This window comes from Peromyscus californicus, unplaced genomic scaffold (genome assembly GCF_007827085.1).
Source record: "Peromyscus californicus insignis strain IS unplaced genomic scaffold, ASM782708v3 Scaffold_7__1_contigs__length_154581171, whole genome shotgun sequence".
Taxonomy (NCBI): Eukaryota; Metazoa; Chordata; class Mammalia; order Rodentia; family Cricetidae; genus Peromyscus; species Peromyscus californicus.
Genome location: NW_026294595.1, coordinates 116,110,817 through 116,138,712, shown reverse-complemented (window position 1 = coordinate 116,138,712; position 27,896 = coordinate 116,110,817). Strand labels below are relative to the sequence as shown.

Below are 27,896 nucleotides of genomic sequence, written 5' to 3'. Positions count from 1 at the left end.
GCATCTACTCTAAATCTTTTGTTCTGAGCAGCCAGGTTAATGAAAACACTTGCAGTGTGTGTGTGTGTGTGTGTGTGTGTGTGTGTGTGTGTGTGTGTGTGTGTGTGTGGTGGTGGGGCAGGAGTGGGCAGCATCTATACATGAAAGTTGGGGTAGAGTATTCCTGTGCTTGTGTAAGGAGTCTTGGCTGGCCAGTGAACTCTCATGATCCACCCATCTCATCTCTATTGGGGTTATAGGCACACACAGTCATGCCTGGCATTTTCATGGGTGCTGGGGATTCAAACTTAGATCCTCATGCTTGCACAGGAAGTAGTACTCTTACCTGCTGCGCATTCTCAGCATCCCAGAAAACACTGACTTTTTTTTAGATGGAAATAGATTAATAATGGATTTGAGATTAAAAATTCACAGGGTTTTTTTTGTTTGCTTTTGACATATGTTTTTGAGATTGTTTCTAAGAAAAACTGTTAAATGTATAGACACTAAGAGCATCTTACTCACATTTGAAACCAGGTTTATTGACTACCAATGAGGAAGTATAGATATAAAAGAAAATAGACCAAAAATTAAGTGCTTTAGAACTTTAGAGAAACTCACAAAAAAATAATAAAATATAGAAGTGAATGAATGAAGCAGAAAAAAGTAAAATCTGAAGATGTCTAAAGCCCAGGGAACAAACAAGTTGAGTCAGAAAGTGAGATGATGCCTGTGTGTCAAGTGTTGTGATAATGTGAACTCTCCAAGGGATTGGTGATCGATTGAGGACGAGAAAGTATGGTGATGGCTTCTCCTAAGCCATATTCAGCTGCCTGGAAATTGATGAAGAATGATCAGAAAACAGGAGAACCAGTGGCTGGAAATTCTGACTGAAGGAGTGAAGGAGCTGACAGCATACTTTTGCAGAGGTCATCATGATGGTGTATGACTTCCATGCTTGGAAGTGCAAACCTTAAGAGGAGGATGGATAGTGAAATGGGGATCAAGTGTAGAGATCTATAATGGGACGTTTTATTGGATTCAGAGAATGCACTACAAAGAATGGACTTGGAAGTGTGAGTAGGTGTCTGGAAATTGGAAGCATGGAGCTGGTGCAGTTAACACAGATGAGATTAAAGAGTCATGCGTTTCTCCTGTAGCCTCCAAGTCTTGGGTGCATTCAAGATTTGCCCTCACCTGTAATCTACTACCTTTCCCATGGAGGGCATTGCTGCTGAAGGTGTAATGGATGTTAGTACTGCTTTACAAGAGGTAATGGAGAGTGCCCTCATCTGTGAAGGCATAACATGGACTTTTTGAAGTTGTCAAAACCATAGACAGGGGCCAAGTAGACCATCTTTGTGTGCTTGCATCCAACTGAAGCAAGCCTGTGTGTATATATTATGTTGGCAGAGGCACTTTGCACTGAGCATCAAATCAACCCAGTTAAGCTAGACAACAAAAAGGCAGACCTCTGTAAAAGTAAGCCTGAAAAGAAACCCCACAAAGTGGTTGGCTGCAGTTGTGTAGTAGTTAAGGACTACGACAAAGAATCTCAGGCCAAGAATGACATTGAAGAGTACTTCAAATGTAAAAAACAAATGAGTAAAAATTTGGTTCATTAAAATGAAAATGCAGGCCATGTAACAAGAAGCCAAGGAAGACTAGAATAGAATAAAGATTAGTTGAAACAGAGAAGGTGAAGAAGCCAAGGATCAGATGATGGATGGACCAGGAAAGAACGTTCAATTCTATATTGAAGCCACCAACAATTAAGATATTACTTGAAGTGAAAAGAATAAAAGGACTGTGAAAAACCCACAATGATGCTAAGATTTCCTGTAGTTGAGACGAAGAAACAAGGAAGACAGCAGGTTAATTCTAGGTGCTGTAATCTGAGAACATATAAACTAATCTGTTTCCAAGGATATGATGTGTTTTCTTTTCAGTAGAGAAAAAAAAAATGGTCTAAAATGGCCCAGAGAATGAGGAAAACGTCTCTTTCTCCAGGATCTGTATAGGAGACATAAAAAGGACCAGGCGGGAAGACTGTAAGGGTACAATGTGGTTGATATACTATGCACCCCAATAAACTTATCTGGGGGTCAGAGAACAGAACAGCCACTATATTAAACAAAGGTTAGGCAGTGGTAGCACACACCTTTAATCCTAGCATTCCAGAGGCAGAAATCTATCCGATCTCTGTGAGTTCAAAGCCACACTGGAGAACAGAGTCAAACATTGTGGCACACACCTTTAATCCCAGCACTTGAGATCTCATGTCTTCCTTGGGAAAGACACATGCCTTTAATCCCAGGAAGTGATGGCAGAAAACAGAAAGGTATATAAGGCGTGAGGACCAGAAGTAGAGGCTTTTTAGGCTTTTAAGCTTTGAGGCTTTTAGCAGCAGTTCAGCTGAGATCCATTCAGATGAGGACACAGAGGCTTCCCGTTTGAAGAAACAAGATCAGTTGAGGAATTGGTGAGGTGAGGTTGACTGTGGCTTGTTCTGTTTTTCTGATCTTTCAGTTGTTCACCCCAATATCTGACTCCCGGGTATTTTATTAATAAGACCGTTTAAGATTCGTGAATGGGGGGTGGGCTGCGGGTAAGGCGGGGGAGTGGGGGTGGGAGGGGGAGAACAAGGGAGTCTGTGGCTGATATGTAAAATTAATTAAATTATAAAATGAATAAAAAGATTTGTGCTACAGTACAAGGTGAGAAGATCCCTCAAGGACAGCCAGCTTCACCTATAGCCACAAATCTAAAGAAAAGGATGCTCATGAGAGGAATAAACAGTCACACAGGAGCTTTCTATTCCTCCCACAGGACCTTATAAACTTCTAAGCCAGTGAAAGGGAAATGCCTATGGCCTAGAAGACTGCAGATATTTTCAAGTTGATTTTAAAACATACCTCTCAAATATCATTGGTCCAAAAAAAACTTGTGCAAAGAAAACAATAAAATAGGAGCCCAAATTACCTACCGTCATGTTTGTGATCTTAAGCAGTCAAATCTCCCTATGCTTGAGTTCTCACATGAACTCCATGTTGAAATTGTAACACCTGCCCTTGTATCTACAACCCCCTACCATGTGGACATTGTAAGGAAAGGTGGGTAGGTTGGCAATAACCTTTGATTATTAAGGAAAAGGCTGCCATGGAAACCCAAACAGAGGACTATGGATATCTCAAAGAGTGATCATCACAGTGTGCAAGCTGGGAACCTCGAGCTGGGCTGTGTTGCCTTTCCTCGGCACTTAGGTAACTTTAGCTTTCTTCCAGCTGCAAGACTCCAAATCCCCTGGCTCTTTCCTGCTTCATCTCTTGAGTTGATCCTTTGACTGTGGCTCTCCCGGACCTGAAAAGCTCCCCACGTTCACTTTTTATGGAGAGTCTGGGATGTTCCATGATTAGTTTTCACAAATAAAACCAAAGCATATAAACACCAGGCGAAAGTCAGAGAGGCAGGGCTTGGATAGCCACTTTTCCAGGTACCCTTTTCCTTCATGGAATCCTCCGGGTTTTCTGAGAATTCCTCCCTCCTGCTCCTGGACCCCTTCAAGGAAGAGGACCAATTTCACGGCCTTATCAGCACTAGAAAATGCCCCAGAAAGAGCCAGCGCTGCAGAGGCTCCCTGCTAGGATCCCTCCAGTGAGTCCATCTGAAATGCACTGATAAAAAGAATAATTAATGGAGAGACTCCCAGCTGCCCCAGTAAAATCAGCATCCATATATCTGAAATTTAACATAGACAAGACCCATAAAAGCCTGCTCTCAGTCCCCAGTCTCCCTCACCAGGATGGCACTGGTGCTGGCCACTTCCAACTTAGGCTGTGATATGCCTGAAGTAAAACAGACTTTTCATCTACTTAAAACATTACAAATGGCCTACACCATCAGATACATGATTTCCCAGGTTATCAGTATTGATCCTTCACATTTCCATGGTGCTCTGCCTCTCTAAGAAGTTTCAGGTACACCATCTCAAGTGGTGTTAGATCCTGGACTGAAAACGTGCTTCTAGAGATGAAACCACCCACCTTTCTCCCAAGCAGCTTACACTTGCATGCACTGAGTTTTCCCCTCTAATGTCATAAACTTTAATCATGAGATCCTTCACCTGGCCACATTGAGCTCATGATATTAAATTATAAAGAAAATTCATAACTCCTGTTTACTTAACAGGAACAAAATGTGGCCAAGTGGGAAGGGAAAGCGAATTAAGAGTTGAAGGACCTGTTAACCTTTCCAGATAACAAAGTTTAAAACAATTCAAAGTTCATTTTGTGCAAATTTCTTACTACCCATAATAACTTAATTATATAATTTCATGCACAATTGCTCCAGATTCTGGCCAACTGCCACAGGACTTCAGGCCTTTGTCTCACCTAAGCCATGGTAAACATCATTAAAGTGCCACAACCTATAAAGCACTTTTATGAAGTAATTTGCAAATGTTTCAGACTTAATAATCCTATAACAAATCCCATCCTGAATTAACAGGTACTGTCTTCCCATTCACTTCATTCATTCATTCATTCACTCTGTCATTTTGACATTCACCCCTTAACCTGTACAGTACTCAATGTTCAAACACTCACATGCCTAAGTCCTAAACATTTTGTAGACATTGGACTAAGAAATTGTGACTATATTTAGAAAGCAGTAAGAGATAACAGGTTACATAGCCCCCATTATTTTTTCAATTTTTTTTATTTTTAGACAGGGTCTCACTTTGCAGTCCTCGCTGGCCTGTAACTTGGTGTAGACCAGACTGGATTCTAACTCACAGAGATCTGCCTGGCTCTGCCTCTGCCCCTAGAGCGCTGCTATTCAAGGAAGGCAAAGGTCACCATACCCAGCCACACACCTATTTTTAAATTTAAAAGAATTCTAATAAAGAAAAAAAACCCAGCAAGATGTGGATGGACATAGCTGATAAAATTCTTGTCATTGTAGTCATATGCCTGGAGGAGTCCATGGAACTAATAATTGACAAAGAACACTGTGGTTATACTGTGTTTCCCAATATATTGTGCACTCTAGTAAACTTATCTGGGGTCAGAGAACAGAACAGCTGCTAGATAGACACAGAGGCCAGAAAATGGTGGCACACACACCTTTAATCCTAGCATTCTGGAGGTAGAGATCCATTCGGATCTCGTGAGTTCAAAGCCACACTGGAAACAGCCAGGCATGGTGACACACGCCTTTAATCTCAGGAAGTGATGGCAGGAAGCAGAAAGGTATATAAGGCATGAAAACCAGGAACTAGAGTCTGTTAAGGTTTTAGGTCGGTTAAGCTTTTAGGCTTTTGAGCAGCAGTTCAGCTGAGATTCAGAGGCTTCCAGTATGAGGAGACAGGATCAGCTGAGGAATTGGCAAGGTGAGGTAGCTGTGGTTTGTTCTGATTTTCTGATTTTCCAGCATTCACCCCAATACCTGGCTTCAGGTTTGATTTTATTAATAAGACCTTTAGAAATTTGTCTACAGAACACTGCTACTGCTAAAAGTAGTTGCTGTTCAACAGACATGGTTAGAATCATGCTATTCCTCTCATAAAGATAGGTGTAAAGATAGACAAGCTCAGTGTGACAGTACATATTGAGCATCAATAATATTCATATAGGACTGGAAAGATAGTCCAGTGATCAAGAGTATTTACTGCTCTTTGCAGAGGACTCATGTTATATTCCCATCACCCACTTAGGTTGGCTCAAACAACCTGGAACTACATCATGCCCTCCTTGGGCCTCCTGGGGCACCTGCACACATGTGGCATACAGACATACACATTTTTTAAAAATCTAGCAGTTAAGAGCACTGGCTGTTCGAGCAGAGGACCTGAGTTCAATTCTCAGCAACCACATGGTGGCTCTCAACCATCTGTAATGAGATCTGGTGCCCTCTTCTGGCATGAAGGCATACATGCTGTATACATAATAAATAAATCTTTTTTAAAAATCTATTAATTTTAAAAGAATATTAATATAACTTGATTCTTGATTCATATAGCTTGGTTCTATGCCATTTTTTCCAAGTAAATAATCAGAACAAAGTAAATTGAACACAAAATATTATAGTACAATAATAGTCCATATGTTAGAAGGAAATGTCAATATATTAACCTTGATTATTTATAAGTGCTAAGATTATAAATGATTATTTTCTTTAATCTTTTCATAGTTTTCATATTAAACATACAATTATCATAATCACTGGAAAAAGTTATTTCATAGTTCAATTCTATTTTAGAATATATGTTACATTCACAGATTTTCTTGAAGTGCCTTGTATATGATTTCTACACATTAATGCCTCCCATTTCCCTTCCTGAAGCATTTGTTTCCTCATTATCTCACAGTGGTCACCTGGCTCTTCCCTCTACCAACATGAATTGCAGCCATCATGAGTCTTTCACCACCCCGGCCCTGTTCCTCCTCATCTTTTTATCAGAGGTAAATTCAGAACAAGTGGGGAAGTCAACTTAGGACAAGAAGGTCTACCAGTCAGTTTTCTACAGTGCAAAAATCCAAGACTGAAGAGAAGAACCGAGTGTGCTCCATGTCTGTCAAGTCAATAGTCCAGAAATGGAGGTGAGGATCGACAGTGTTAGGGACAGTGTGAGGCTACCCTGTGGTACACAGGGAGACACTGATTCCAAAACTAAACAACAAACTAAGGGTAGCCCTGAGTTTGAGACAGAGGAATTGGGCTCATGAAGATATGATGCTGTAATGGCAGAGCAGGTACTTAGGCCTCTGATAAGGTTTGTAAGGCATTGAATTGAATAACTTTTGTCTCCCTATTCTGCGTAATAATCCCCTTCCTTATAGTTAAGTCAACTTGCGCTAGAAATTCTGGTATTTGCTGATGGGTGCAGAGCATATTTTCTAACATTAAATACCTTCCGTCTTCTGATCAAATAGAGAAGAGAATGAAGAAAATAAATTTTTTCATAGAACTTCGCTCTCATATTTTATTTCTATCACATTGCATGAAAATTAAATGCCTGTCAGAAGAGTTTATTCCTTTCCTCTTGAATGCTCCAGTCTTTTTCTCATCATTTATTATGGCAATTTTCAAACATACAGAAAACTGAAAGACTTTCACGCTGAACTCACCTAGAGTCTACAATGAGCTCTTGCTGAATTTGCTTTAGCAATGCCTAGCCATGCTTGAACCACCCTTCAAATGTACCTACCCATGCTCTAACAACCAATACATATACCTAACCATGCTCTAACCATCATAAAGTATCTCTAGACATGCTATAACTACTTATAAAATATATCTACCCATGCCCTAACCACTCAAAAAGTATAACTAGACTTGCTCTAACTCATAAATACCTAGTTATGCTTTAACTATTCATAAAGTACACCTAGCCTTGCTCTAAATAATCATATAGTATACCTAGCCATGCTATAACCATTCATAAAGTCTACCTAGCCATGCTATAACCACCACAAAGTATCTCTAGCCATGCTCTAACCATTCATAATATGATTTTTGTCTTTTGACACATACTTTTGAGAATTTCTTCTACCTCCTTGAATGATGAACTAAAATTCTACCAACTTCTAGACTAATGCATGGCCATTAAACTTAGCATGTATTCATATCTCATTTCTTCCACTAGACCAGTGGTTCTTAACCTTCCTAATGCTGTGACCTTTTAATACAGCCTCTCATGTTGTCCTGGCCCCCCAATCATAACATTATTTACGTTACGTTCCAACTTCATTACTGTAGTTTTGCTACTGTTATGAACAATAGTGTAAATATCTGATAGACAGAATATATGATATGTGACCCCTATGAAAGAGCCATTTGACCCCCAAAAGCACCACAATCCATAGGTTGAGTGAGAATCACTGTGCTAGACTATAGGACATTTAAGGGAAAGATGCTGTCTTGCAGATGTTGGTATTACTTGCAGAGCCTAGCATTCCATGTAAATGCCTGCTCTCAATAAATAGATGTAGGACATAAGAAAAGCCAAAGTATGCTCTTCTTATATTCTATCCACCACATAGTAGAATGTTCATACCACCAGGTATGAGAAGGTTATTCCTGACACATCAAACAAATGATTTTTTTCTGCACCAGGTATCAGCTAACTACCATTTATTCAATTCTGACAAGATCTACCTATAGATAGCTTTAGATCTCATAGGTTGAGAGTTCAGTCCCACAAACCCTACCCTTTGGGATGCTAATTATAAACATAGATTGTTCCATGCCCTCTCCAGGTGCATTGCCCTCCAGGAACCTTCACCAATATAGCTATGGAGAAGCACCTTCACCCCAGTCCTGATTGAATTAATGCCCATTTCCAGCCAATTCAACCTTCATCTCCTCTCTCCTCATAGTTTCAAAACTATGGCCGAAAGCCCCAACTCTTGAGTCATACTTTGGGACCAGACCCATTTTCAAGGTAGCTAGGGACTGCAGGCCACTAGTCAACTCATTAGCATACAAAACAATATTTATGACTGTTGACATTCCAGGGATTTTTATTCCAGAAAACTGGGAGAAGTATCCAATATAAATTCAGAACATCAGAGTATATATAATAGATGTGACCATAAACTAATGGAAGGTTTGAGTGACTCATTGCATCTCTACGGTAAAACAAAGTGGACCACAAATTCTCATATGCCATCTGCTATTCTTTTCTGATAATATTTTCCAGAAAATAGAAACACCGTTATATTTTTATGAAAATGAACCAGGCAGGAAGATGTTTATATGACAGATATCTCTTAAACAGGGACAAACATTATTAGAAAAGATTTCATTTTCTTTTTATGTCTACTATTTTGAGTCAAGTCACTCTTGAAAATGTAGTTTCCCTCACAAGCATCCTTCATGAAGAACTGCTGCTAAGACACTCATACCAGCCTCTCCAGATGAGCTCAACAAGGTCAGAGCTGAACACACACATACAAGAGACTTAAATAAAATATTGACTGCATGCTTAGTAGGCTAAGGCACAAGGATCAGGAGTTCAAGTACAGCCTGACCACTTTACAGGTTGAGCCCAAGTTAGCACACATGCTATCTCAAAGGAAAAGTGGGGGAGGGGCCGGGTTAGAGCTACTATTGACTTAAAAAATTGTTTGCTTCTCTTTTTGAATGTCACAATCAAGCTTCACAACAATATTTGAAGACATGTGGTGTGTGGTGTGTGTGGTGTGGTGTGGTGTGTGTGTGTGTGTGTGTGTGTGTGTGTGTGTGTGTGTGTGTGTGTGTTGGAGGAGAAACCAGAATCAGAAATAACAGCAAAAGTCTGAAGGTTTCAACTTCATGCATTTTCTAATTTTAATATATTACTTTGACATATCATCAGTAATTTACCTGCTTTTAGGAGGATATAGAGCATCTATAGAATATATGTTTTCTTATACTAATGACATAATTATATTCTTTCAAGGTTCTGAAAATATAGATTGAAGCTTATCTTTATTATCACTTCTCTTTCATAGTTACCTTACTCTTTTGCACTGTTTTGACATAATATCACACAGACTGAATAATTTATAATGAACAGAAATTTTTTCACAGTTCTGGAGGCATGGGAGTATAACAACACCTAGACTAAATCATCTCCTGATGGGGAGATAAGAGGAGAGGAGAGGAAGGAAGAGGAGAGAAAGCATACCACAGGGGGCAAACTTATCCCCACAATAACAGACACATAATGGCAAGATCCATTTGTGTATGAGGGTGGTGACACGTGACCAAATACCTCCTATTAGACTCCACAGCCCAGCAAGACTATTCTGGTGATCAAGTTTGCATGAACTTTGGGGGATACATTTAAATCAAACTAATGGATATTATTTGGGAGTGGTGATACTCAAAATGAAAACATTGTTTGGTCTTGAATAAGACATCCAGGTAAAACATCATACACTGATGCCAGACTCTAGACTATGTACTCAGACTGTTAATTGCAAACTAGGTAATTTGCTAAGAGCTAGTAGAGTAGGGAATCAACTAATGGAAGGAAGAAGGAAATAAGATATCTATTAGCCATACTCTGTGACAAGTCATTTCTTATAAGTACACAAGGGAAGATACTGTCTCTATCCATAGGAATCATTATAAAGTGTCTGGTTGATGTGATAAGCAAAGGGCAGGAAGTGCACCCTTCTCTACTGGCCTCTACCTTGTATACCACTCAGGGAAAAATGCATTGCCCCATGCGTCTTTAAATGCACTAACCATATAACTGCAACACAACTCATTTTTTTAAAGCATCATTTTCCTCCAAAGCTTTATGAAAACAACTGTAGGTTTTCTCCCAGTAAACTCTCAAAACAGTCACATTTATGATTTTTTTTAAAAGTTGCTTTGGGTTGTTTAGTGATTTATGTTTGTTAGATTCTTTTGGTTCATTGTTTGTTTTGAGGTAAGGTTTCCACAGCCTAAGCTGTGCATGCCTTGCTCCCAGGATCCTCTTGTCTCAGCTTCCAGAATTGTTATGATTGCAGGCATGCAACACCAGGCCAAGCCACTTCTTTTTTTTTTTTTTAAACAAATCAATAGCTATAGAAAATTTGAGTGCCATTAGTCTTTATAATAAAGTATTCAATTATTCTACAGAATCCATTCTATCTTACATGTATATAGAAATGTTGAGCTATTTTTGCATTAAGGCAAGCAATGAAGGAAGAAAGTTTTTATCTGTTTTTAAATCATGCTTTTGGATGATCTAACACTGTATTTTTCCAAGGTACAAAATCCACTTTCTCCTAAAAACTTTTCACATATTAAAGATAAAGCAGCTACTGAGTAACAACTAGGAAAATGAGAATCACAATAAATAGATGTAATGGAGCCAAGTGCATACAAAATCTATTTCAACAACATAGCCAACCACAGGCATGTTTTATGGAGCCTAAAAAATAACATTATAGATTTTGAAGTTTGAAATTTGAAGCACAGGTTTATTCGAGAATAACAAACCTTAAAATCTGCTTAGTTTTCTTTCTCAGGTGTTAATTTTAATTTACATCAGTGTTTCACTATGTTTATGAGCCAGTATTTTTATCTTAAAGCCTGAAGATAATACATTTGCTTAAAATGAATACAAAGCAAACTGAATCTACAAAAATGAGCACTGGCAGCAATAATTTATTTGGACTCCACTTTGCTCATAGACAAAAAGGAAGAATATAGAATATAAAATATTTGCGTAAATATTTTCCATAAGGTTTCAAGTAGGATTGCAAGAATGCCTTGTCTCCTCAGGCATTTACTGAGCAAGTACTGTGTGCCAGGCACTGTGCTGGAGATGCAAATCCATGATTATGAAGGCAGCATGCGTTCAGATGTGTTCTAAGTCTGAAGGTCTTCAAAGGGCTCTCCTTTGGTCTGAAATGCCATCTGTTTTCTACATCCTCTTGGCTGATTTAGTGGAATCAGATGTCTTCTTGAATTCCAACTCACTTTAATAATGTACAAATGGTCTAAAGACTTCTATTCTTTTTATCTTCTGATCAAGTAAAAGCATGTCAGCTGTGGGCCATCCATCAACAGCAGTGCAAAACTTTCACAATAATTCAATTTAAATTTCCTTGTCCATTGGGTATTCACATGTCTTATCTTCTGTAGGATTTATTACTTGTTTCAAAATATTTGTCAAAACCACTATTATTTGCTCTAATATTTTTACAAATTTCATTACTTAATCCTAAATCAGTAGTTTACTAATCATTACTGTTTCCTCTGCATAAATGTAACAAACAGCTTCCTAATTTTTGTTGTTGTTTTTCTTTCTTTTTCAAGAGAGAAAGAAAACATGAAGATGGGTGCACTGGGAGGTGATGGTATCTGGGAGGAGTAGGGGGAAGGTAAAGTGATCAAAATATACTGTATGAAAAAAATTTAATGAATTGTTTTGAAATATCAAAATAAATAAATGAAAAATGTTTTGTTCTTTTAAAAAAAATAGGTTCATTATAGTAAAAAGTTCAGAGATTTTCCAATGTTTTGCTCACTGCACTTTTTTGCTCCCATCAATGGTTCATAGCTCTTGTTAATAGTTACAATTAAGAGTATCCTAAATTGGGTATACTGGCACACATAACCCATCACTCTGGAGGTTGAGACAAAAGCAGAGTTACAAGTGTACATTCTGAGCTACCTAGTGAGCAACAGGTTAGTCTTACCTCAAAAAAAAAAAGGAAGAGAAGAGAAGGGGAAGGCGAGGACATTAAAACTATGTACACCGTATGCTGAAGTCAGCAAGGAGCAAGAACAATCATAGGATGAATCTCAGTAGTCACTCTGATAACAATTACCCAATGACCACATGAGATTGCCAAAGGATTATAGGAAACTACATGGTTTTAGAAAAGTGGAAGAAAATTCAATTACACCTCTGAAGACTAGAGAAATATCAACTTATAGAACAAGATTCAATTTTGATTTTCTAAGTTAAAGAGAAATAAAATTTAGGGAAAAAAAAAAGACCAACAACAAAAACGGCACAATGGAGCTTCTGAAAGCTCCCTCAGTCAGCATGACAATGTCGGGAGAAAGAGCACAACCTTTATCCACTGGTTTCATCTACAATAAAAAGATGGAGTGAATTAATTATTTTTTAACTGTCAGTCCTGGGCAAGTGCTCTTTGAGTTTCAGTTTTCTCATTACGAGAAATCTTTCTCTCTCTGTCTCTCTGTCTCTCTCTCTCTCTGTCTCTCTCTGTCTCTCTCTCTGTCTCTCTCTCTCTCTCTCTCTCTATATATATATATATATATAAATATATGCACATTTTAAGATATAGTTTAAAAAATATAATACTGTCATCCATAGCCATCACCTAACTTTATCCAATCTTCATTGTCAATAGATAAATTGGAATATTCTTGTATTTGATATAGATGTATATATATATATATATATATATATATGTGTGTGTGTGTGTGTGTGTGTGTGTGTGTGTGTGTGTGTGTGTGTGTAGGTGTGTGGGTGTGTGTGTGTGTGTTCTTACATAGCTCAGTATACCTGAATGAGTTAAAAGAACTTTTAATAATGAATTTCAAAAGCAATTATTTTTTAATGCTCTATACATAATGATCAGTAAGAGTAAACCATCAAATTATATTATAATACACTAGTTAAACTATTAAAACATCTGTATAATTTTATTAATTTAACTGAATTTTAGTAATTTTCAATGTAATAAACCATTCAAAATTAGTTTTGGTACTTGATAAAATTCAGAATAAACATTCTGCACTTTTGTAAAACTGCCTGAGGCTGCAAGAAGCTCATAATTAACAAGTTTATTTGGTTCATGATGCTGATAGCTAAATGGTCTGGACAGCATGATGTTCAATAGCATACAGAAAAATAGAAAGGGAAGTGTTTACTTGTAGAAAGAGGAACATTTGGAGAAAAACTCACTTAACAACAAGTCACTCTTATGAGAAGTAACTCAGGGTTACAAAATCTGTACTGTGTGAATAGAATTACATGGACCTAAATGTCATTGATTGGCTCCCATTTAAAATTTTCACTGCCTGATATTCTGAGGGCTAAGCTTCTAGCACATGAACGTTTGAGGAACAAATAATGTTTATCCATGGTAATACTTCAACTGAATTTGCAAGGCAGAACTTACTGTTACAAGAGAAGTACTTTCTAGGGAGGCTCCTCCTTGTTAAATGAATTGACCCAGCCAGTAAATGAGGGAAGAAGTAGCATTGCTTCATTCAGTACCAAGCCCAGGTCTATAGACTCACTGTTCACTCAGGGAGCTTCAAAAATTTGACATGAGAAAGCCATACTTGGTAGCCACTGATCCCCAGTCAGGCCGTAGAATATATCTCACACTTAGATCAGCCTGAAGTTGTCCTCCTCAGCTGGATGGGGAATGTGAGGGTGAAAAGCAGAGCTTCCCAATGTATTTTAGAATATTTTGCAAGTACTTTCCTCATAGCTACTGATAGTTACTAGAAAAATAGTATCTAAAAACATTGTTCTTGGACTGGAGAGATGGCTTAGTGGGACAAGCAACCACTGTATAGGCCTGATGATTTCCCTTCAGTTACAACACACATGAAGATTAAAGGAGAGAATCAACTCCACACAGTTGTTCTCTGACTACCACACGCCTGTTGAGGTACATGCAACCTGTGCACTCCCCACCAATAGTAAGAAAGAAAGAAACGTTCATTCTTGAATACACCCTTTGTGTTAGAATGTGACACAATCACCTAGCAAAAGTTATACGAAATAATGCTTGGCAAACTTCACTGACTAAATATATCCTGCTAGTAATAGAACGTGCTGCGTGCTTAAATAAGAGAAATTAAACTGTGCATTACTTTAATACTACAAAAGAAAACCAGAGCGATGCAACGGAATGGAGGAAAAGGCAATGATACTGCTGGACAAAGAAAACCATATAATCACATTGCTAGCTGACTGCCAGATGAACAAACGCAGCTACTGTGTTGTTTTCCTAATATGAAATCAGAAAGAATAGTCCAGCCAAGCTAAGACAAGAGGAGTTAGAGCATTCTGCCTGAACTAAATTCCAACTCCTTTAACATTTTGCCAAGGCCAGTCTTCACATATAGAAATGCTGAGGAAAAACAATGCAATTCTTTCCTCTCACTTACTAACAAACTGAACTGCAGTATAAAGTAACATCCATAGCTATTTATACTGTATGTGGAGATAACTTTAGGCCACAGGAGACTGAATGTGTGATTTGGATGTTGAAGGCATTGCTCACATTGCTTCTGATATGCCAGTATCACTCTGGCTTGATTCAGAGCTCTTCTGGCACAAAAGTTCTCTTGAATAATCATAAAACTTGGACATAAGCACATGCGACAGGAAGGCCATGAGTGTTGTTTTGAAAAATGTAGTGGAATCTGCAAGGCTTGAGTTCTTTTGAAAACAATAGCACTTATACACAAATAGCTCAGGTGCATGGAAATGGATGGCTGCATTAGTCTGAGGAGGGTGAGGGCTGCTATGTGGGGAATGATGATTATTCAAAGGAGCGAATAATGGAAGTTTAGGAGATAGTTTTTAATCAGTGCAAATGACAAATAAGAAATTTACCTGAGTGACAAATCGGTGAAAGAAGGGACCCCGTTATAAATTATAGGCAGATTTTTTTATAAGATTTCCAGTGTGAAGAGTTTGAAAAGCAAAGACGAGAGACCTAGAATGTAACCGAGTAGGGATTGTGTGGCCATCAAAATTCCATAGACTCAGTGGTGAACTGCAAGAGTGCTCAGCATCAGAGAAGGCCCCATCTGAAGTTCACAAGGCCTCTGCTTATGAGGGAATCCTGGGAGGCTTCACAAGTCTGGACACTGAAATCTCTCTAATATTACCATCTAACTTTCGAAGGAGAAGAGCAGGGGAAATGGGATTTGCTACCTCTTACTTTGAAAAAGGGCTGAAGTGCCAACTATACCTAATGCCTCCTGTTTCTCACACAGGCCACAGTTAATTAACACACCAACTTTCTAAAGGAGACAGGCAGTTCTCAGAACTCTAACACTCGCCTGAGAAATGGTTACTATTCCATCCTATAAACAGAACCAAGAGGCGTTGGTTTCTGAGAACCATATTTCCTTACCTCAATAAAAAGCAATTTGGGACTAAAATACATTCAACAACTATGAAAATCATCTCCAGAAGTACATTTTGGAAATAGACTCATAACTACCATGTCATGGACTGTAGAGGAAGCCCAACCTGCTGACAACTGATTTCATTTCTTCTACTCTGCACAGAGTATAACACTTTAATCCCCCATTTGGGGAGTAACTCAGAATACCACTGATGGGGGAAAAAAGAAAGTAAGAGAGCAAAAGGGATAGGTTATGGTAAGAAGCATCCAACTGTCAATCTGCTCAGATTTCACTTTGTGGGTAACCATGGAGCAGGTGCAGAAACATCTGAATACATACTCTTCAATGTTCTGAAGGTGACATCCTCCTTGTCAAATATATTTCTTTGAATATGCTTACAAATTGAATTTCATTGTTAGAAAATAAGACACTGAAAATAAAACTCTCCCCAAAGCTACTCAAGTTAAAGATGGGCAATCAGCCAGAAGACCTTGATTTCCCCAGTGTTTTATATTAAACCCCACTCATTCCTCCTTGAGGGGTAGAGTTCTATTGCATGTGGCATCTCCATGCAGCTACAGTTCAGTATCTTCTTTAGTTCTTCAGCTCCTATAGAACATATTCAAAAGGTTTAGGGAAGAAAGGGAAATTAATTTCTAGGAGCAGGTGTTCAAACAATTCTACATCTCTTTTTCTTTTCCTTTTTTCTTAAAAAAAGTTATATGTGATGATACTGTAAGTACCAAGAATGGATAGCTTCTGGGTTTGAGGCTCTGTACTTCATTTACTCCACCAGAATCATGGCCATCATCATGCCTCACTTGTCTCTTTTGTCACTAGATGAAACAAATGCTTGAAGACTGAAGCAGAGGAACAGGAAGGAATCCTGTGGCTTAAAAAACCTTTTAGAAATGGAGTATGGTGTGGAAATACACATATAGAAACAACCTTCTATAAATTCAAGGATTCTGCACCCAAAGATTCAAAAACAAACCTGGATGGAGTTTCTGACACGATATTGTACAACAAGGGTTACGGCAAGAGCCATAACTTATTTCAAAGTTTCATTGTGTTCAACTACAAACAGTCCTAGAATCAAACTCCTGTGAGGTTAAGAACTTAGCCTGCCCTATTCATTGCCTGTCTGCCAAGTGCTTAGAATTTTCCCTGACACACAATGGACACTCAATAAATGTATGTTCAATAGATCAATTAACTGAAAGGTTATAAGTAAATCATTAAATTCTCACTAACTTTTTAAATGAGTGTGGGAACATAGCAAAAACCTTATCTTCTATTCCAAGATTTTACTTTTCTTCTAGCACCACACTGTGATGCTTCATTTTCTCATCAGTGGGTTTGGAATCAGCTAGGAGACATATCTCTGAGTATGTTTGTAAGGTTGTTTCTAGAGGTCTAATTAAAGAGGAAGACCCACCCTGGATGTGGTACCACCATCTTGTGGGCTAGGTCCTAGACTAAATAAAAATGGAAGAAATGAGAAAGTGAGCTGATACCAGCATTCATTTCTCTCTGTTTTTCCTGCCATAATGGAGTGAATGAATAAAATGAATTCCAATCATGAGCCAAAATAAACATTGTTTGCTTGTTATTGTATCACAATGATGAAAAAAAGCAACCACTCTACAACTTAAGCGTTTTGTTTTGGTTTTGGTTTTGTTCTTCTCAGTTACTTTAGTTTTAGTCCTCCTGGGTACTGAGGGTAGACAGGAGCAGGGTAGTCAGATGAGGCAGAACAGAAGCTACCTTGGGGTCTTATCTAAATGACAAATACTTTCTTACATAAATGCCTACTGAGTACAGGGGATATTCTAATGCTTGAAACAATTCTTCTTTAGCTCCAATTCAAATTTAACTGGGAATCTTCTATATTTGTATGCCAAATTCAGCAATCCTATTCCTCAAACACATAGAAATAAAGCTACTCACTCCAATTATTTTTTTCTTAAAGCCATTTGTTTTATAGGTGAAATTTATTTTAGGACATAAGAGAACATGTACATACACACTCTCTCTCCTATACACAAAACCAAATTCCATTCTACTGGAAAAATTATCTTGTCAACAATTCTGTTAGAAAGATCCCATTTGGGTACTGAGAAAGCCCAAGACTCCAGTATCTGGTTTGTTTGTTTGTTGATTTTATAGCAGCAAATAACCTACTTTCTACCTCTTGCCTTCTATCAACTAGAGTCAGTCATCAGACTCTGACACCTCAAATGTGGGGCACAGATTTAGTTTCTAAAGGGAGTCCTATTAGAGGGATTCTCATCAGAATGTTACTTTTCTTAACATCTCAAACCACTCTCAGACCTGAAATTAATCCAGAAACATCCATGAAAACACCCCTCTAACCCTACCTTATAAACAGATGTCCTACTTTACCTGTCACTGCCTCTTCTCTTCATTTTACTCAATACCATCTTAGCCTCATGAATCCTTAGTGATGAGCCAGAATGAACTAAGTCTTTGTTCTAATTTCTAGGAAACAGATCCAAAGGAAAGAACATCACATGGGGGTAATTTGCTGGGAGGGGGATCCCCGAAAACATAGTGGAAAAAGGAGGAAGTGAGAAAGGGAAGAAAATGCAGAAGAACCAAGTGCTCAGTTAATCTCATGACCACTGAGGACCAGAGTTCAACCTATCCTGGAGCTCTAAGGCATTTGCAAAGAAGGTTCACTTCAAAGTCATCCCACTGGGGGACAAGGAGGAAGTAGTAGGTGTCCAACAACTTCTTACTGTCACTGACTGATGACTACTAGAGCTTTATTATCCTAGCATTTCTGTTTTGCTTGTGTGGGGGTGACAGGATGTATCCATAGACAAAAGCCCTCTGGCAGGGTCACAGCCATTTTAGGAAGTGGCATTTACAGGTGAGTGCTGAAGGAGCAGAAAGGGCACAGGTGTAGCCTGATCACTGAGAACCAAAGACTATCTTCAGAGTAAATTCCAGTCATCCCCAGAAAAAAAAAAATAATCCAAATACCCAAGGATCATAAGAACCTTTTAAATTACGCAGTACATAAACACTGGGTCCCTTTCCCATAAGTAATCTCATGCCACTTTAACTTTCACTGGATTAAATTCTCAGAGCTTTCACCCATACAGGCATTTGATACTCAATTTTAGTATCAACATTCCCTCACTAGTTAAAACCACAGAGTCTCAATGGGCCCAAGGTTTGTAAGATGGTATCATTATGTATGAGTTTCCCTCTTAGGTGAGATTGTTATTCTCAAAAAGTTCTCATTACTCACAGTTATATAACTAGCATCTATTTGGTTCTTAAGTTAAAATGTGAATACATCACCTTCAGTCTAGGCAGAGTTCGTTGCACAGTGCAGTTTGAGAGCTACTTTGGTGGTGGGATGGTTCTAGAAGGTAACTTTTATGTTCAGCTGAGATAGGCTTCAGGAATGAAGAAATGACAGAAGGGATCTATGAAAGTTATCATATTTTCTTCAGCTGTGTGAGAAGCTGAAGAGTTGGAGGCACCATGAAAAAATTTGTTGACCAGGGAAATTATCACCCAGCTAATCTGAGAAACCAGGCAGAGAAGGCTATCACAAGACAACTATGAAGGGGAAGCTGGTGGAGGGCAAAACTTGAATATATCTAACTCTTACCTCTATTAACCTGAAGACAGGCTCTGATCATAGGTCTTGGGAATGCCAGGCTATTCATGTAATCAGGTGGAGGCAAAAGCAAGCTGAAGCATAGGACAGTGAAGATATTATCAACTGAATAGCATCTCTAGACTCACCACAGCAATTATGTCAACCTTCAAAGAATAACATCTCATTTCACATTGCAAATTCCACATACTAAATTCCTCTAGTAGCTGAGTCTAACCAGAACCACAAAGGAAGGGAGATTAGTTTCCCTTATCGATGCTTTTACTTTTCAGTTACTGGGGATCTACAGTGGTCTGAAAGCATTAAATGGGAAATTCCAGAAGAAAACAATGTATATATCTCAAGTTGTACACAGTTCTGAGAGGCATGGTGAAATCTATCCTTCCCACTAGCACCTGGAGCCAGAATCATCTCTTCTTCCAATGTTTCCATACTATATAAACTACACTCCTGCCCAGATACTTAACATCCGCCTTCTTTTTTGTATCCCTGAGCTTGTATTCAAATAGCTTGAGTAGTGATGTTGAGAATTTTTTATTTCATTCCATAATTATCCTATTATTAATTATTGTATACTTTCTTTCTAAAATTGTAATATTTATTTTTCTATTTTCTAAATTTTAATGAAAGTGTAATCGCATCATTTCATCCTTTCCCTTTATTCCCTCCAATCACTCCTATGTCCCCCACTACACTCTTTCAAATTGATGGCCTCTTTTTCTTTGATTATTCTTGATAAACATATATGCATAAATATGTAACTATAAGTTGCTCAGTTCATTTAGTGTTGCTTGTGTGTATTTTGTTTCAGGGTTGACCATTTGGAATTGATAACCAAGGGGGTTCATCCCTAGGAATGACTAATCTTTCTTCTCTCAGAATCATTAAGTGCCTATAGACAGGCTCCAGGGATGTAACCCATGAGAGATTTCTCCTTTCCACATTAGCATGACTATTGGTATTTTCATCATACAAGTCTTGTTTAGATAGCCATATTGAAGAGGTATCCCGAGTGTACTTTCCCTATAATTTCTAGAGGCATGATCTCTGGTCCTCTGGCTCTTAAAATTTTTCTACCTCTGCTTCTGCAATGTTTCCTGTACCTGAGGTACAGGAGTTGTGTTGTAGATGTACCTATTGAGGCTAGGTACCCACAATCAGTGGACCTCTGCATTTTGACCAGTTGTGATTTTTCTGAAATCATCTTCTACTGCAAAGAGAAGAGGGATGAGAGCTGATTTAGTGGTGGATACAAGGGTAAGTTTTAGAATGCAGTTAGGATTTATGCTGGTTTAATAAAGTGGAGGTGGTAAGTTCCCCCATTAAGATCCATGATCATGCTAGCCACAGGTATTTGGCTAGGTTCCCAGAACCAAGCATGGTTTCACTTCCTCTTGAGTAAGTCCAATTAGACAGATAGTGGTTACCATCGAGATATGAGTGCCACTATTGTACCTTTAAGGATCTCTTGCCATGCTGGTCTGTTTTGCCGTTCATAGGCATCACAGCTTGGTAGGACTACTACTGATTGATTCTTCCCATGGCAGCTTGTATAGCACCTTCCGGTAGGCCCAAAGAAGGAGACTTTCAGGTCAGAACAAATCCCAGTATTCCAAGTTCTATGTCTGAAGTGTGTGGTGTCTTCAGCAGTAGGGACTTACTTTCAACTTTTGAGAAGTAAACAATGGCAACAGTAATTGCCTATATTGTTTTGGGAGTCTCTTGAAATCCCCTAATCAATAACTCTCAAGCCTGGTAATGGGTCAATAGCTCTTGTGGGAAGTATTGTCAGCCCAAGTGGAATAACTTCATTAAAGGTATACACACACACACACACACACACACACACACACCACTCATATGCACTCCATGTAACTTAGACAAACATAAAATAATTCCTTATAGTTTTTCAAACATTCTTAGTGCTATTTATTCCATATCTCTCCTTCTCCATCTGTATTGTATAGTCTCTTGCCATGTCTGATTTATGAATTAAATGCCAGTACAGGGATATACATGCAGGGAAAAAACATGCACTATGTAGGATTCAGTGTTTGGTGGCTTCAGGTGCCGTTTAGGGTCTTGGGACATTTTTTTTTTCAGGCTAACGGGGACTCCTTTAACTGAACTGACAACACTTTCCTTTGCAGGAATGTGAGATGAACAAAATTAAGTGGAATGTTGAAAACACACGTTTTATTCCTTTTTTTCACATTCAGACACTAGAATAATTTGTACTGTTTGGGGGAATGAGATAGCAGAAGTCATAACTGTATGTGCCTCTAATCTACAGTAGACAGGAAAAGGTTCTAATTTTTTAGTGTATCATCTTTCCTGACTGAAAGCAACATAACACAGGCTTTGGAGGCATTTATTTTAAGGCATTGGAAATAACTTACTTAGCTATATCTAGTTGCCTTCGTGGCTACATGAAATCGGCTAGCTAAAAAGTAATATTAGAGACAAAGACCCTTCAGAATGATTTCTCTTTAGACATTCTGTTCTCTATGGCAAATTTTCCTGTGTGACCTTGAAAAGTCATACAAAATTCCTATCTGTTGAGTAAAACTACCCAGCCTTCAATCTTGTGAGGAATAATGAGTCAAACTGATTGGAATTAACTTTGCTCAGTGAAAGCCTGATCTGAATAGGAACAGTGAACTATTCCATTCTGAGGCAGAACTGCCTCTTTGATGGTCCTGAAGGAAACACAATGTGACTGCCCCCATAATGAGAAAGACAGTTTGCTCTAAGAATCCTTGCTATTAAGTATTCACAGCCCATATGAAAACATATCAATTGCTCAGGTCCACGTACTCATGATGTCTGTCTGTGATGCCTTCCGTTGTGTGGGCAATTTCAATACTATACAGACAGAGTGACGATGGGTTACTAGATACTAGAGTTCAAACTGGGGGACGTTGTTTAGCTAATGGGGTGACAATCAATCAGAGGAGTGCGTCACCAAACCATCAGCCCTTGAGCTTCCACTCATGCAGCCATTTTTCAGACACAAACTGAAATATAGATGGGGTTGTTTGTCCACAGGCACTGGGAAGAGCTATCTGCCCTCTAACTGACTTAAAATCCTATCACACATGGATGTGAGGGTGATAATTTTAAATATAGAAATATTTAAATACTTGAGCTTCATTTTTTTAAAAAAACTATTGAACAGGGGGATACATATCTGGAATTCAGAGGACAACTGTAGGAAGTATGTTCTCTCCTTCCATCACGTGGGTCCCGGAAAGGAAAAGCAGACAGAGAGGGTTAGAGACCAGGGCCTTTACTTCCTGAGCCATCTCCCAGTCCCTGAACTATATTTTTAAGGAAAAGAAAAGCTTATATCCCCATCCTTTTGTACAAGAGAAAAGCATGATGAAATATCTGAATTTAATTGTACCTCCTCAAAAATGTTTTTCACCTAGAGTTGTCTAATTTAACAAGCAGAAATATAGCATACTTGATTAATTTTGAATTAATTCTAAAATGAAATGTCACTGTAAATATGTTCCATATAACATTTGAAACAGACTCATACACAAACCATGTTCACTGTCTACCTCATATTCAAATCATTTTCAGAGTTGTAAATTATATCTGGTAACCCTACTGGGAAGGAATGGAGTAACTATGAGGGGGAGAGTGTCCTTTATGGAGTATCTGAAGAGACAGAGTCAGCTGTAATTAACTTCACTACATCCTTGTATCTAGTCCTGACCCCTTCTGATGGAATCACTAGCTGCAGTTTTGAAGAAACTGGAAAGCAAAAGAAAGTATAGGTTCAGAGAAGGGAAGGATGAATAAATTATTCCCCTTGTCCATCACATCAGGCCCCTACCACGTGATGTTAGGATACTTTATTCCCAAACAGTGAGCAGGTTAAGCATGGGAAATCTGCAGCCTTCATACAGGGGTAAAGAAAGAAATCTCCACTGAATAAAGCTACAAGGGGCAGTGGGAAAGAAACAAAGGATCTTTCTGATTCTGGCCATTCTATCCCATGACTCCTGATGGTCATCAACATGCTGGTCACACAGGAAAAGGTCACAGGGAGATTGGAATTGTTACCTGGGCAAAGAGTGGTTGTGAGCAGATGCTCAAGTGTCCTGGTCACACCCTGACACCTGCTTTCTATGCAAACGTGTCTCCATTGTGCAGGGTCATTCATGCCCCACAGCCTCATTCATGTAAATGTACACGCTGAGAGGTGCCTGAGGGTGGAGTTGAAGAGAAGGGAGAACTAGCACATGCAGAGCAGAAGGCTGTACTGGCCTTTGAGAAGCTGCCCAAACTTGAACTACAGGTTGGTCTGCTCATGAGAGACAACCATACTTGCCAGAGTGAAATCTGACCTCTGGATCATCATGGTGACTACAGAGAAGACAGCAATCTACCTCCTGGTGGCTTCAGAGCCTTTTAACTGTCAAGAAGAAATGTCTAAATTCACAGGCTTTCCCTGTAAACATTGTCTAAAATAGGAAACACATGGAAAGCAGTCTATAACCTGAAATAAATGGATGAAATCTAATTGACATGCTATATACAAACAGATCATATTATGTAGAAAAATTTAATCAAGATGAACTGAGAAGAGCCTTGCTTCAGAACTTGAATATGATTATATAACTGTTATTATTGACTTTGTATAAAGCTAGCACATGCAACATGCACATGATTTAAGGATAGGGGTGTAGAAGGTCAAAAACTGCTCTATGCATCTCCTACTTACATGCTCCATACCCAGCCCCATTTCATTTCCCAGAATCAACCACTTTTAATGGTCTCTATGGTTGTTTCAGTAACCATATAATGCTCTATGCTGAACTTGGGTCTCTACTTTTTAATTTTTCTTGAATCCCACAACCCCCCACACATTCATTATTTCCATCTTAACCCATCCTCTTTCCTTGATGGTGAAAAATCACCTGCTTATTTCTCTTCTCTATTATGGTAAAGCATCTCAGTGTGGACTCAAGTCCCTTGATACTGTTGCATCAGGTACAAATAGTTTTGCTTCTCCTGTTCTTAAGATCTGTTGACTTTATTATTTCTAACACATTGAAAATGTTTACATCATATCCAATAACCATAATTTAGCTCTCCTTGAGTTTCCTCTTTAGTAATTATAATCATTTAAAAAATCATTTTTATTTTTTATATGTCTGTTGGTGACCATAGAGGTCATATGAGGGTATCAGATACCCTTGAGCTAAAAATACAGGTGGTTGTACACAATCTAACATAGGGCCCAGGCATAGAACTCAGGTCCTCTAGAAGAGCAATAGGTCCTCTCAACCATTGGCCCATCTCTCCAGGCTCTATACATTTTTTTTTGTTTGGAATTTATTTATTTATTTATTTATTTATTTTTATTTTATAATTAATTTAATTTTACATATCAGCCACGGATTCCCCTGTCCTCTATCCTCCTACCCTCCAGCCTTTCCCCCCAATCCTCCACCAATTGCCACCTCCTCCAAGGCAAGGTCTCCCCTGGGGATTCAGCTCAGCCTGGTAGATTCTGTTGAGGCAGGTCCAGTCCCCTCCTCCCTACACAAAGGCTGAGCAAAATGCCTCAGCATAGGCCCTAGGTTCCAGAAAGCCAGCTCATGCACTAAGGACAGGTCCCAGTCCCACTGCCTGGGGACCTCCTAAATAGTTCAAGCTCATCAACTGTCTCACTTATCCAGAGTGCCTGATCCAGTTCCATGGGGGCTCCTCAGCTATTGGTTCATAGTTCAAATGTTTGCACTAGTTTGGCTATTTGTCCCTGTGCTTTTTCCAATCATGGTCTCAATATCTCTTGCTCATACAATCCCTCCTCTTTCTCACTGATTGGACTCCTGGAGCTCCACCTGGGGCTTGGCTGTAGATCTCTGCATCTGCTTCCATCAGTCACTGGATGAGAGTTCTATCATGACAGTTAGGGAGTTCAGCCATCAGATCACCAGAGTAGGTCAGCTTGGGCTTTCTCTAGACCATTGTCAGTAGTTTATTGTGGAGGTATCTTTGTGGATTTCTGGGACCCTCTCTAGCACTTTACTTCTTCCTGTTCCCATGGGGGTCTTCATTTATCATGGTATCTCTTTCCTTTTTTTTCCCACTCTGTTCCTGATCCAGCTGGGACCTCCCGTTCCCCTAAGCTTGCTTTTCCCCCAACCCTTGCTCTCCATCACCACCACCCCCCCATGTCCAGGTTGCTCATGTAGATCTCATCCATTTCTCTGTCACTGGGCGATCCCTGTGTCTTTCTTAGGGTCCTCTTTACTAGGTAGCCTTCCTGGAGTTGTGAGTTGCAGTCTGGTTATCCTTTGCTTTACATCTAGTATCCACTTATGAGTGAGTACATACCATGTTTGTCTTTCTGAGTCTGGGTTACCTTACTCAGGATGATTTTTCTAGTTCCATCCATTTGCCTGCAAACCTCATGATGTCATTGTTTTTCTCTGCTGAGTAGTACTCCATTGTGTATATGTACCACATTTTCTTTATCCATTCTTCAGTTGAAGGGCATCTAGGTTGTTTCCAGGTTCTAGCTATTACAAATAATGCTGCTAAGAACATAGTTGAGCATACGTCCTTGTGGTATGTTTGGGCATTCCTTGGGTATATGCCCAAGAGTGGTATAGCTGGGTCTTGAGGGAGATTGATTCCCAATTTTCTAAGAAAGTGCCATATTGATTTCCAAAGTGGTTGTACACATTTGCATTCCCACCAACAATGTAGGAGTGTTCCTCTAAGTCCAAGTGGATCAAAAACCTCAACATAAATCCAGTTACTCTTCCCCTGATAGAAGAGAAAGTAGGAAGTAGTCTTGAACACATTGGCATCAGAGATCACTTCCTAAATATAATACCAGTAGCACAGACACTGAGAGAAACAATTAATAAATGGGACCTCTTGAAACTGTGAAGCTTTTGCAAGGCAAAGGACATGGTCAACAAAACAAAACGACAGCCTACAGAATGGGAAAAGATCTTCACCAACCCCACATCTGACAGAGGGCTGATATCCAGAATATATAAAGAACTCAAGAAATTAGACATCAAAATAACCAACAGTCCAATTAAAAAATGGGCTATAGAGCTAAACAGAGAATTCTCAACAGAAGAAGCTCAAATGCCTGAAAGACATTTCAGGAATTACTCAACATCCTTAATCATCAAGGAAATGCAAATCAAAACAACTCTGAGATACCATCTTACACCCATCAGAATGGCTAAGATCAAAAACACTGAAAACAGCATATGCAGGCTCTATACATTTTTAATAATAAAATCTACACAGTTGGAATCATGTTAAAATTACTCAATTTTGAACAAAGAGAAGAGGAATAGCAGATACTCTGTGTCTCTGGTCATTACCTAACAACTGTGAACATCACTCCTCTTTCTATAGTACTAGCTCAAACCCAGTGACATGGTGGGGGGGATGAGACATTTTTTAACAGAAGCCACTGTCTAATTAAATAGGATCTCATCAGGTACTGTGGGTACTTTGGCAAATCCTAGTAGATTTGACTACTCCAGAGCAAGTAGTTAGAATGAGGTTTCCCATAGTCACTAGTAGAAGGAAGGGCTACCTCTAGGCTTCTGATACTTATTTCAGAACCCCTTAAATCACTGAGGTTATGTAGTTTCTGTGGGAAGAGTACTCTGCTTTTTACCTTGACAAAAATATCAGACTTCCAGCAATTACATGCACATATATATAGAGAGAGTACTCTGTCTTACAGCTGCTATGCAAACTGGAAGCATGTTGCTTTCTGTCCCTCAACTTTTGTGATTTCTAAAGCTGTAATTGTAGCATAAGACTTTGGATTCTGCCTCCTTATGTGTATACTCTGGCCTAAAGTTTAGTATATTCCATATTTTCCAGTAAAATGTTTCATCCATTCTCCTTAGATAAAATTATAATCATAATTCTGGTTTGATGTTTCTCCCTGTTCATCTTCCCAGTCAACCTTCCTGTGTACATATCCTCACTGCTATTTCTATGCCTACATATATACTCATGCCTTTTAAGAGCCAAGAACAATCTCATTTACTATCCATGCCTTTTGGATGAGAAAATTAGAGAGCGGGAGATTGGTGGACATTCACAACACATCCAGCTATGTCCTGGAATTCAAATTAAAGATCTGGAACTGTATTATCCAACAGTGGGGGTATAGGTAACAGGGAAAATAGGATCTAATCTCTCTCAACTGTATGATAAAGACATGGTGAATCACATCAGAGAATGCTGTCCTATTGATCTATTATATGCCATCTGTCATAACAAGCACTAAAGGAACTAGGCTATAGTTATTGGTTGGTCAATTCCACAGTAACTGAGATATTGCTGTGAGGGTGTTTTGTGGATAGAACTAATATCTACAGCCAGTTGATTTCAAGCAAAAAGTATCTTTGATCATCTGTGTATGCTTCATACAGCCATTTGCAAGACTTTGAGAGAGAAAGTGAGCTTAGCTTCAAGAGGGTAAAATTGTACTGCAACATCAGTAATGGCCACCTTCTTGTCTGGCCTGTCTGACCCTGTAGACTTCAGACCTGTCAGTTTCTAGCCCTGTGGATTCTAGAATTTCCAACTAGAGAATCACAGTAAATATATATAGGAAACACTCTACTGGGTT

The 27,896-nt window shown here is 38.8% G+C and overlaps 1 protein-coding gene and 1 pseudogene across 3 annotated transcripts in view; one reads left to right on the top strand and one right to left on the bottom strand.

Annotated features, from left to right (window-relative positions):
• Macrod2 (mono-ADP ribosylhydrolase 2) overlaps positions 1-27,896 on the bottom strand; it is a 1,966,896-nt gene that overhangs the window by 969,484 nt on the left and 969,516 nt on the right. The window lies entirely within an intron of this gene.
• LOC128102357 (40S ribosomal protein S12-like) lies at positions 141-2,523 on the top strand (annotated as a pseudogene).